General features: G+C 37.7%; 1 protein-coding gene across 1 annotated transcript in view; it reads right to left on the reverse strand.

Annotated features, from left to right (window-relative positions):
* The window catches only part of LOC133396617 (cadherin-12-like), a 108,731-nt gene that overhangs the window by 90,803 nt on the left and 5,260 nt on the right, over nt 1–12,668 (reverse strand). The window contains exon 2 of the mRNA XM_061666641.1: nt 8,911–9,112. The gene's annotated coding sequence lies outside the window, so the exon portion shown is untranslated. The remainder of the gene's footprint in view (nt 1–8,910; nt 9,113–12,668) is intronic.

Raw genomic sequence — 12,668 nt, forward strand, 5'->3', positions numbered from 1 at the left:
GCAGTGGCTCCTCCCCTATTCATGACGACCGCCGCCTTGCACAGCCGAAATAAATTAAAAAAAAGACTTGAAAAAAATACATAAAGTAAAAAAAAAAAAAAAAAAAGCGGTGGCTCCACTTTTCATTTATTAAGGATAATAATAATCAGCTTGCACAATAGAAATTAACATAAATACTCAAAATATTCCAAAAAGTAAAAAAAAAAAAAAAAAAAGCATGTCAAGATGCATGCATGGTCATGCATTTAAACATATAATTATGTGATGGCTACTCACCAGTTATAAATAATAACTGCCACCTTGCACAGTGGAAATGAACTCGGAATAATACACAAAGTTAGAAAAGTCCACTGCACGCTTAATATACGTCAAACGTTTAATGTGATTGCGTCATGAATGAAAACAACCACATTAACAACAGAAATGAACATAAATACTCAAAATGATCAAAAAAGTTAAAAAAAAAAAAAAAAAAAGTCAATGGCATGTCCGGTCTCGCATGTAAACATATAGAAAAGTTGCCAATTGTTAAATTTATTAATTTATTATTATTAAAGACCCTCTAACCCTAACCGTGTGATGGCTACTCAACAGTTATTAACAACCGCTACCTTGCACAACAGAAATGAACTCAAAATAAGACACAAAGTTAGAAAAGTTAATGCACGTCAAACATTTGTGATTGCATCATGAATGAAAACAACCACCTTGCACAATAGAAAAATATAACTCACAGAAATAATCATGGTCATGCACGTGAACATATGCTGTAATTATGTGACACCTCCTCCCGTCATTTATTAATAACTGCCACCTTGCACAATAGAAACTACTAATATTAATCCATATATAAAAAAAAAAAAAAAAAAGGTCTACAATTTGTTGTGGCACAATGTACATGTCATATAATTATTACGATAGCTTCTCTCAGCAGTTATTTATGATAAACAGCACCATGCACAATAGAAATAAAGAGCCTGAAGTCTGTCAGCTTCCGTGTAGGATTCATTTGCGGCAATAAAAATAATAGATCTGCTCTGCTTTATCTCAGTGTGCTGATTTCTTTGTGTCGTTGTTTCAGTAGGAAGTGTCGGGAGTTTTAGACACAACCGAGTTGGAGCGCAGACTTTTATCGGCGTCAGGCGTCTGGCGTTGGGTTGTTTAGCAACGTTTTAATCTCCTCTGCGCATCGGCGCCGCCTCAAGTAGCCGATAAGAGACTGACAACCGCGGGAAGTTTTTTTTTCCTTTTTTTTTTCGTCTTCTCTCCACTGGAGGCTAATTAAATATATTTCCCGTCTCAGCATAGAGTTGGTGCGGTTGCCGCAACATAAAAGAAGATTTAGTGCCGCAATTAAGATTTCTTGCTTGTGGAGGCGTCGCACATGGATCTCAAGCCCACATCAGGTGTGTGTATGCAATAAGAAAAAACAAATACATTAAACATTGATGGCGGGGGTGAAAAAAAGAGTGCGGCCGTGCGGGGGCATGTTTTGTGCATTTTTTATACGGAAAAAATCTAAGCAGAGCGTCGTCAAGTGTTGAAATGCAATCAAACTGTAATAATTTTAAACATTTTATTTTTTACACTCTCAACTTGACACTGTCGAAAGTTGAAAAGTTACTTTAAATCACATAAGGCCCACTCCATTCTTTAATCGGGCTCACTGAGAATTTTCATTGTCAAGAGTCCTGTAATGTTTGTTGCATTAATGTAGCTTACGTTTTCTAAAATGTGTTGCATTAAAATAGTCTTATTGATTTTAACTAACTTTATTAGCTATTTTATTTCCTTGAATAAATGTTTTTTGTAATTAATAAAATGAAGAAAATATTAATGATGAATGACAATATTTTTGGTAAATATTTGTCTTAATTAAATTAAATTAACAATCAATGAATAAATTATTGAATGATTATTTTATCATTAAAAATAACTATTTTAGCTGCAAATTTTTTTTTACAAGTAACATAACTCTTATAGTAAAGTATAGTTTTACACCCCATAATTACGTCTATAGTTTATCAGATTTGTCCAAATGTAACAAAATAGTCAAATATGATCAGTTTTTGTTGCAGTGATGTGAACGGAACAATTTTTCTGTGATGTTTTCTGTTATGTTTTGCATGATATAATTTTGTTGAACACAAAAATGTGTATTAAATGTTTTTTGTTCTGAGTATTTATTTGAAATTTTTTTTTTGTCTGCATGTTTATTTTTTCAATTTGTAGTATTAGGTAAAGCCCTGTAATATTTTACAAAACACTGACTAAGAATTTAATGCTGGCTCAAGTTCATATTTTTGTTCAATCTGTTGACCAAAGAAATATGACATACGGACCATTTGCTTTGTGTAAATGTAACTATTTTGTGGTATATGTGTGATATTTCATTTTAATTTTCATTTTTTGTCCTTACTAAAGGCGTATACAACTTAAATTTAAGCTTAAAATTCCATTTGAATTGATATATATTTTACAATATAACAAATATTTATTTGCAGGACCAGAATACATTGTAACCATGTCGTTCTGATCCCATCGAGGTGATTTCAGCCCACATTTATGAAACTAATGTAACTTTAAATCTGAGTACTATGCTTCAAAATTAACCAAATCGAACCTCTATGAGGGTTATTGCTGTATCTATACTGTAAATCAAAGTGCTAACATGTTGTAAGTTGAGTGATGAGCATGCGAGTATGTTCCATTTCTCCATTTCTTGGGAAAGTTCAGTTTAAATGCACCTGACCCAAACATAAACGCTCATCAACAGTCGTGTATGTGCGTGTACGCCTCATAAAGCGACTGTGTAATATGCCTAATATTAATATTACACAGCTTTCCGGCACAACTCCACAGGAGTTTCTAGTGCACATTGTTGACGCTGATGATATTTGAGGGCGCGTCCGCTGTGGTCCAATAAGCATTTAGAATAAATAATGTGAATCAGTGTGTTGCCCAGAGGTCTGCTTAATTATTTAAAGGCTCAAATGGCCTCAGTAGTGTACATGAAATGTAGAATATTCCAGCACTTTTTATAAGCACAGTCACTCTCCATCCATTTTCAACCAGTGGAGGAAATGTGCTGTGTTTGTGTCATTGTTATTTATTTCTTAATAATCAATAACTCCTGAAGGGAAAATGTGCAAATGATGAATAATGGACTTATGTGCTTTTTTTTTTGGAGAGGGTCACCATATTAGACACTTTCCTCAATACGATGCAGTGGACGAAATAACATACAAAAGTGAAAAAGTATTGCTATTAGTAAATGCATCGTTTTGTATTAGACTTCATTAGACGATCCAGGTGTACCTAATAAAGTGGCTGGGGTGGACTATTCAAAAGCTGCTTTCTTCTGTACGTGTGATGTCAGTTTTGCATCAGTCACGACAGTGGGCATATTTTGAAAAACTGTTTTCTTGTGCTGCATACATGATATCAAGTTCAACATCAGTCACTACAGTGGTGCGCCATTCAAAGGTTGTGTTCTTCTATGATATGCTGCATGATCCTTCATGTCAAAATCCCACATCAGTCACTACCTAATGTCTAATCGCTCACACTGCCACGCAACATTAAGGCAAAAAAAAAAAAAAACGTCCTTAAACTAAAATCTGTCTATTCAAGTGCGTGGCAATGTATGGGATGAGACACAAGCATCCACTGTAGTGACTGAGATGCACATTTGACATGATACATATGGGGAAAACAGTGCATTTGAATAGCTTGACCATGTGGTGACTGATGTGCAACTTATTAAGACGCATGTACTGTATATAGAGGAAAACAGCTTTTGGAATAGCTGTTTACTGTAGTGACTGATGTCGGACTTTGACTTCATGCATATAGAAGAAAGCAGCTTTTAATTAGCTGGACACTGTAGTCACTGATGCCTAACTTTGAAATTGTGCATATAGAAAAAAAAGGGGTTTAAATCACAGTACACTATAGTGACTGACTGACAGCTTTTTGTCAGCTGAACACTGTAGTGACTGATGTCTAATTCATTCAGACTCATGGATAATCGCACATACAGGGGAAGTGGTTTTGGTATAGCTTTTTACTGTCGTGACTGATGTAGGACTTTTACATGATGCCTGTAGAAGAAAACCGCTTTTGATTTGCTGGACACTGTAGTGACTGATGTCCAACTTAAGACACATGCGTATAAAGACATTATTGCAATAGTTTTAAATATGTATCACCTTAGTAAAATAACCTAAAAAAAAACACGGCGCATTTCATGAGTAAAAGGGTGAAGGTGACAGGACATGGGCGGTCGGCACTATCAGCAGAGACGGCATACTGTCAGTCAGGATGAATGTGGACCGCGGCCTCGCTTCTGTAATGGATCCACCTTAGCGGGTCAGAACCGCCCGTGTAGTGTGTGTACATTCACGGTTATTGCGGTCGCGATTGCGTCTGCCGAATTGCGCCGGCCGTGTCGTCGAGGTCCCGGCTGGCAATTGAAAATTGTTGTATGCTGTGAAATTCTCATAGATTTCACATTACGTGCGCCGGATGTCACGTTATTACTTAGATATTTTAATTATAGGTTATGAGAAGTTATATTGACTTTAATAGAACAGGAGAGCTCCTCCAAGGCTCAGATGTAACAGACAAAGCATCCTGGTTTGAACCAATTCTGACCAAGCGCTTCGGAAATGAATTCATTAAACATCTTTTGCAGCGTCAGTGAGCCACCCCCCCCCAAAAAAAAAGAAAAAAGAAAACAAGCAAACTCTCCCGTTGGGGCATTGGAGCCGGAATAAGAAAAGGAGAGGTGGGTTCAGATGGGGTGAATGCACCTGGGAAAGCCACTCAAAGTTACCCCCGCCATCTTTAAACATTTCCACGTTCTTTTTTTCTCTTCTATCATGGCAGACAAAAGACACATTTTCCGCTGCCTCGTTATCTATGTAAAAGGGGGGAATCCAAAATGTTCTGCGGTTATGATCATCACATTATGCTATGCTAATGTCTTCCTGTGCTTGCCGCTTGTACAATCCCATCAACGTAACATTACGGTGCATCGCAGTGTAATAGCATGCTAATAAACAAACGTGTTTGGCCCCGAGGCCCCATTGGCTCAGTGTTCACTACATGGAAGCCCGCTTGTTGTGCAACATCTTTCATTTCATTTCAGCGTGATCTTTTCTGACTCAAAATTCAACAGCGACTCAGGATGAGAAAAACGTCGGAATTGGCTTTTCTCGTAAGTTGTCAGATGTTCTTTTTATCTCCGGAGTCTCCCCGGTGAGAGAGCTCGGCACAACTGCCGGTTTTGCGGCGTTGTGGCCGCCCACGCCACGCGTGACTCATCCGGGTTTTCTTCCGACACACTCTCGAGTAAACAAAAAGCACTCCCGTCTTGATATGGACGACGTCGGCATGGGTCTGACTTTGATTGTCGTCTCTTTGCTTTGATTGTTTTTCCCTTTTACACATCTGGTCCAGCCCATTTGCTACGCAGCGTTTTGTCTAGTGTGTTTCATTTTGCAATCTGGATTGGTTTAATGGGTTAATGGAATATTTATACGTTAATAATAAAAAAATAATAATACAGTACAAAAAAAAGATTCCCCCCCCCCCCCCCCCCATTTTAATAAGAAATGTTTAATCATGCATAATGGCCATTTTATTGGCATTTGGGTGAGACTCCACAGTTTAATATATTTGAAAAAAATGCAGTTTTACTTTCACAAAATGTCTAATTTATAAAATTTAAAAATGGCTATTTTTTATTTGAATAGAACATTTTGTAATAATGTAAAGTATAATGGCCAAAATCGTAATTATTTTCAATGAAATTTGGGTGAGAATCCAGTTAGGTAATATATTTTAAAACGTATTTTATTTTAATAGAATGTTATCATAATTAATAAAATGCAAAAATTATATATTCTCCCTATTTTTCCATGGTGGTGCTACCAATACAAATTATTAATTTAAATAAAAAATGGACAATCCCCTTTGCTGATTATTATGTTGTTGTCAATCAATCAGATTGTTTAGGTTAGAGCCTATTAATTTGAATTAATAATCAATAATTACTAAATTCTGGATCTGGAGGATCCTACATGGAGGTCAAGTTTTTTTTTCATTTCTGATTTTAAATATTTAAGGTTTGTGATTTGTATATTGTTATACAGTTTTCCATCTATTTTTATTTTAATCCAACTACTAATTTCTAAAAATGTAAAATGAGCAACATGAACAAAAATAAATATGTCCTTGAATTTAATTCAAACAACCAATTTCCTGTAGTGGTGCGACCTGTTCTAATCTAGATTGAACCATTATTTATTAAAATTGACAATGGAAAATTCTCATTTGTTATGATGATTATGTCGTCAAATCATTAGTGAGGTTTTTTTTATGTCGAGTCGTATCCGTTTGACCATCTTATCGATACTTATCATTAAAATCTGGATGTTGAAGATCCTAGATGGCAGTTGACAAATGATTAAGCCTTTTTTAATGGATATTTTAAAGTTTTTTATTTTTATTTATTTTTTTAAACCAATAACAGGCATTGAGTTTCCACACTGGTGCAGTTGTGTTAAATTAATTACTTGCACCTATTGATTAATATTCCAGGATGCTGAAGGCAGCCGCGTCACCCAAGGGCCATCAGTGCTGGCAATCAAGCGGGTGCCCGCTTTTGTGTTATTAGCCTGGAGCGGCGGCACGGCCATCAGTCAGCCGGCTAATATTAAAAGGTGCGCTCTTTCGGGCTCCCCGGCGGCATAAGTGCCCTAATCAAGCAGTTATCGCGCCAGAGGCAAGAGGGAGGCAGAGTAATGAGAAAGCAATATCCAAGATTAAGAATTAGTCTTTTCTGTAATGGCTCCGTCTCGCTGGGTCGATAGCGCGCCGTGCCGCCGCATGCCCAAGTGCGCCTCCACTCAGGTGGAGGGGAACGCTCCGAGGAAAACAACATCATCGTCGGCTGAATCAATGAGGCTTTTTCGCACATTAGTGCTGACCCATTGAAATGCACACACAAAAAAAAAAAACACATATGTCCGCTTCCTGGTCATTTAGATTATTTATAGACGTCCCCTCAGTGTGCTCTCAACGCTGCATAGCGGAGCAACCAAAATTAAACATTTAAAACCTCCATTTGCAGACTGAATTTAACTGTCCAATTAAGAGTGATTTTTGACTTGTTTATATGTTAAGATCTTCCATAATCTCTTCAGTGTATAACCAATGGAAACTTGTCCTTTACATCACACATTAAACATTTCCATCAGCTGACTTATTTACAAGTATGTCCACTTTCTGGTCATTTTGACTGTTTAATATCATGCAAATGTCAAAAGTCTCCTCTTTTTTTTTTTTATTCTGATCCCAGAGATAACCAATGAAAACAGGTTCCCTACATCACATTTAAAACCTCTATAAGCTGATCGATTAAGAAAAAGAAAACAACATAATTATTGCTCATTTATTTTACTTACAGAGGTTTTCGTCAGTGTGCTCTTAATTCTGCAAAGTGAAACAACCAATAGAAACATGTTCATTATGTCACACATTAACCGTTAAAAAATAAATGGCTTACACATGATACGGTCTGGAACAAATGCAACCCAAGTGCGCGTCTACGTGCACATGTGGCTACTCCGTAACTTCCACTGACAAACCAGGCTAAACTAGCTCCTCCCCGACATACAAAGCTCTTAGGCTCTATTGCGATGTATCACTTCAACAATAATTCCTTGACAGCAATTACTACTTCCCTATTAGCCAGGCCTTTGGTGCAATCTTGCGGCATCTTGCGGCATCAGAATAGATGAGGGTAAATTCCACAGAGAAACAAAAAACAAAACTGCGATATCGATACAAATAGAAACACTGGGGGAGGTGTGATCATGCAGCATTTTATAAGCATTTCAGGCAAGGCAAAAGAGGATGGGATGTTTATCATAGGTGTAAAAAAAAAAAAAAAAAAAAAAGCACACATGCTGTGATGCAAATACGATACGATGCGTTGACATTGTGGCCGTACAGCCGTCCCGGCGTGTTTATTACAAGAATGATAGCGAGTGCGGCTAACAGACGCGTGATGTAAACGCGTCTGACGCCGCTTCCTCTCCGATTAGTAAAGATGATTGGCGTGCTAAACGAGCTCCCGCGTTGCCGCCGACAGCGGCTGTCAGCTGCATCACTCTGGCCTCCGCTAATCGACGTTAATTCCGTGACAGGTGAAAATTAAACACGTCTGCGACTTCGCCGCTCTTGTTTATTGTCACACCGTTGCTCAGCTATACAGTGAACCGTCCAATTTTTTCACGGGGGGAAACGTACGAGTCTGAAACTTCAGACCCACTTGACAATCGATGAAATTCTACAATACAAATTATATACTTTTTCTCTTACATGCTTTAAACACACTTCAATTTATTAACATACAATTTTTAAAGGATGTATTTAGTCTGTTCTCACACTTTCACTGTCAAGAAATTGGAGGCTACCGTATAACATTATTTGGAGGAAACGGAAAGAAAACAAATAAGATGTAAGGCATGCTTTTCAAGCATTATTAGTCACTCCCAGTTGACGTTAACTGTCAAATTATGTTTAAACACCAAAATGTTCGAAGCGCTAGAGTAATTAACATAGATGTTACAGTAATTATGAACCTTTAAACAACTGCTACTTTAACACACGCCAAGCAGCAACACATACAATGAGAGAATACACCAAAAGAGAATTAAACTTTGCGTATTGAAACACCAAAATATCCAACCAAACCAAATACAGGTAAAGGTCTGTTAATGCTAACATGTAATGCAAAACACAAGAGACAGACCAACAGAAATGAACTGTTAGTAGCCGAGCATACAACAATGCCGTTAATAAACGTAAATACCGTTAATAAACGTAAATTATTTTCACCTGAACGTTCGACGTCCTCTTTCCAACCTTTCGGGCGCGCTAAACTGCAGCACTCCCACTCCGACGGCCCAGTGCCAATTACTGTAGACTCCAATCTTTTCCAGTCGGCTCAGAAAGCGGGGCGAGGTTGGTAAATAACTCCGCTCTGCTGTGGCAATCAAGCGGCTTCCTGCAGGAATTTCTTGGAAATTCCTTACCGCTTCTTAAAAGGAAAGAAGAAGAAGAATCACAGGCAGGTCCTTTAAGAAGAAACCCTGCTAATTAGACCACCTTTAGTGCTGTTAATGACTGATGGCAAAAGAAATCTAGATATTATGCAGTGACGTTTGATTTGGGTTTTTTTTCTAGATTAAAATAAAATAGTCTGAACATTATGAGAATAGTTTGTGTTGTTGTTGTAATATAATGAAAGTAAAAAAAAAACAAACATTTAATTATACGAAAATAATATCATTTTTATTGAGAAAAATGATCACAGAATAAAGTTTTCTTTGAGAGGAAAAATATTTGAATCTTATGGCAAGAAATTCGCATTTGGAGAAAAACGTTATGGCAATATTGCAAGATTAAAGTTGAAAAACTACTATTACGCCCTTTTTTCTAGTGAGATTACAACAGTTTGTTTTCAGTACAGCACACCTCCATTCTGGTACATCGTAGCATAATTATTATAATCACAATAAAGACATGACATTTTTAGTGAAAAATGATTTTATTCTACTTGTGGCATAGTTTTTTTTTTTACAAACATGACTTCATTTTTGTAAGATTACAACTTTTTTTGTTGAACTATTTTCACAACATTACAACTTCATTCCCATCATATATTTATTATTCCCAAAAGATTACAACTGTTTTCTCCACAACCTTACCTTTTTTGGGAAAATTTTAAACAAAAACAGTTTATCCCCGTGAAAACACATTAGAACAGCCGTAATTCCTCATCATAAAAATATTTAAATATTCAGTAACCTGACGGAAGGTCATTGCTGGCAAAGACCGGAAAAAAAAAAAAAAAAGTAATGTGGACATACTACTTTTTTAGCAACCAAAATAAATCAAAATTGAACTGGTATTTATTTAAATATGTGTTCCTGACTGCAGGTGAATGTCGCTGATTTGCGAAAATGTATGAATGTCGAAAATGATGGCGGTGATGATTATATGCAGATTCTTTTTTTAACGTGTGCGTAGGGCGAAAATGATTAAGACTTGATGAGCCGCCACCATGAGACCACGTCACATGCCCGCCGCTTTTCCCCCGGCCGCCTCCAGACGCCGACGCTGATTTCCCCCGAGTGAGTGTTAATTATGTAATTCATGCTCATATCCAGATAACGTGGCGTGTGCGCGTGTTTGCCGCATGTCACTTATTTGTTTCTTTTGTCCTCTTTTTTTGGTATCATGCCACGTTTGCGCATCAGGGCGTACACACGGGGAAACAAACACACCACCAAGAGAGTCAGCTACGCACTTTCATCATATTTCTCGTAAGAGGGAATAAATCATTTTTAATACGTGCACAGTGAGTAGCTGTAATTGTTTGAGAAGATGACATTCTTCGTCACTTGGCACTTCAGATTTACATCGTTGCAAACGTTGTCAACGTGTCGAACTGCTAATTAAGTGGCAAAATGTGCAGCGTGACAATGTGTATTTTTTCATATGTTAATTCCCACATTTGAAGTGCGTGGCACATTAGCCTTGATGTTACATCGCTGGCTGATTGGCCCTGCCATCAGTTATGCTAGTTAGCTTCAGAATAACGTAGGGATACGTTAAGTATTGCAACTATTTTCATTGACCAATTTTGGAATGATTTCAACCGGATATCCTTGGCTTCCACGACTGTTTCATAGCACATTAGCCTTTATGTAGCCTTGTTAGTCCTGGCACCACGTATGCTAACACTTTACTGTCACAATCCTGTTTTGTTTGTGCTTTTATCAGTTCAAGTATGGCATGTTAGGCTAATTTTCTTTTCAATGTCGCAGAATGGTGTCAAGCTGTTAGCCTTGGATGCTTTGCACGACTGTCTCGTAGCAAATTAGCCTTCATCTAGACTTGTTAGCCTTACCTTGAATCAAGCTAACAATTACACACGCCAGTGTATGCTTATTAATTTCCACATTCCATTTTAGCTCAAGTTAGCGACACATTACCTAACTATGCTAACTAGCTTAGCAATACATGATAGTTACCATCACGTGTTCTTCAGTAACACTCAATTCATGTGTGTAGAAGTTAAATTTCTGCAATTATAAAGTTTGGGAAAGGCTGTTATACAATGTAAAACCAAAGTAGCGGTAAGCGCAACAGCCTTCGTTTTGATTTGTCACCTGTAGCTATTCCTTCTCACCTGACTGATGGAACGTTAGCAAGAGTTTATTGCCAAATAACGACCTAAAAAATGTATTACACAAAAGAACGAGTGTGCCCCAGAGCTGATAATGAATATAATAACAGTAATCAAAAAAGAGACGTCCAATGCGTTGTTGTTTTCAGCCTGATGTGAGAGCAGAAGGACAAAGAAACACTCGCCTCAGTCTTCACTCAAGCTTATCTTGTGACAACAAATGCCTCACATAAAATGTCATGGTTGGGGGATGCAGGAAGGGAGGTGGCGGGGGGGGGGGGGGCATCATCTGTTACTTATTTCTGCGCATGACATAAACTGAATCACCGCCTCCCTCGCATTGTTGACGAAAAGAAAAAAAAACAGTGGAAGTGATAAAGCATGGCGTTGCTTCCATTAAATAGACTAAGAAATCATCTTGACACAAGGCCAGGGCGAGGAATCTTCTGGCCGCCACTTCCTCAAGGTCAAGTGCGCTCTTCCTGCAGCGGCCTCAGCGACGGTGTGATGAATGGCGGCCGCAAAAAGTCCCGACCGAGGTGAGATTTGGGGGTGCGTTTATGTATGGTGTTTACGGCTTTTGCCGCTGCGTTAATTGAAATAAAAAGAAGAAAATCCAACAGGTGGCATAAAGTCGTGACTTTTAATGCCACGTGACCTAAATGAAGGCAGTTGGAAAGATAAACCAGCAAATCCCCGGTACGGCAAGTGAGTTGAGGAGCTCCTTGAAACATAATGGGTGTTTTGCCATTTTGTGACCTATATAGGCAACATATAGTATAGGGTTTTCATTCCCTCGCTGATTCTTTTCTGTTCACGGCAGGGCTCGGTCTGTATCCCCCGCGAATTGAACACTGTACACACATAACGATAATCACGCTGAATTTGTGCCCGATTTCCCTCTTCCGCTCAAAGTCAACAAATGCCCGATTATAATATGTCTCTAAAGGTTATCCTTAACGATCCAGCATTTAGTGTTTTTTTTTTTTCTTCCTGGTGTGCTCGGAAATCTGGTGATCGGTCAATGCTAAATGCTACATTGCAACTCGCTACTTTGTCCCAAAGAAGAAAATAATTGCAGTCGTTTCTGTTTAAACTGTAGCGAGTGTGCGTCATCCAGTTGAGAAGTCATACTGATTGCTTTTATCGCTCACTCATGTTTGTCTTTGAAATGAAATTCTAATAGCACCCTAAATTCTTTTAATCAGTTCATCACCTGCTAATTAGTAAAATCATTTATTTTGTATGTTTCCCTAAGGATCAATACAGCAGTATGTGGTGGCTCTTTAATCCAAATTATGTGTTTAATGCTAAAATACTATTATTATAGTTAGACATTAATCTTCAAATTGACTGCTTTAAGAGGAAAAACATGAATAAGTGTTAAAGTGCATGATTATTT

This window comes from Phycodurus eques, chromosome 21 (assembly GCF_024500275.1).
Source record: "Phycodurus eques isolate BA_2022a chromosome 21, UOR_Pequ_1.1, whole genome shotgun sequence".
In the NCBI taxonomy this organism is placed as follows: Eukaryota; Metazoa; Chordata; class Actinopteri; order Syngnathiformes; family Syngnathidae; genus Phycodurus; species Phycodurus eques.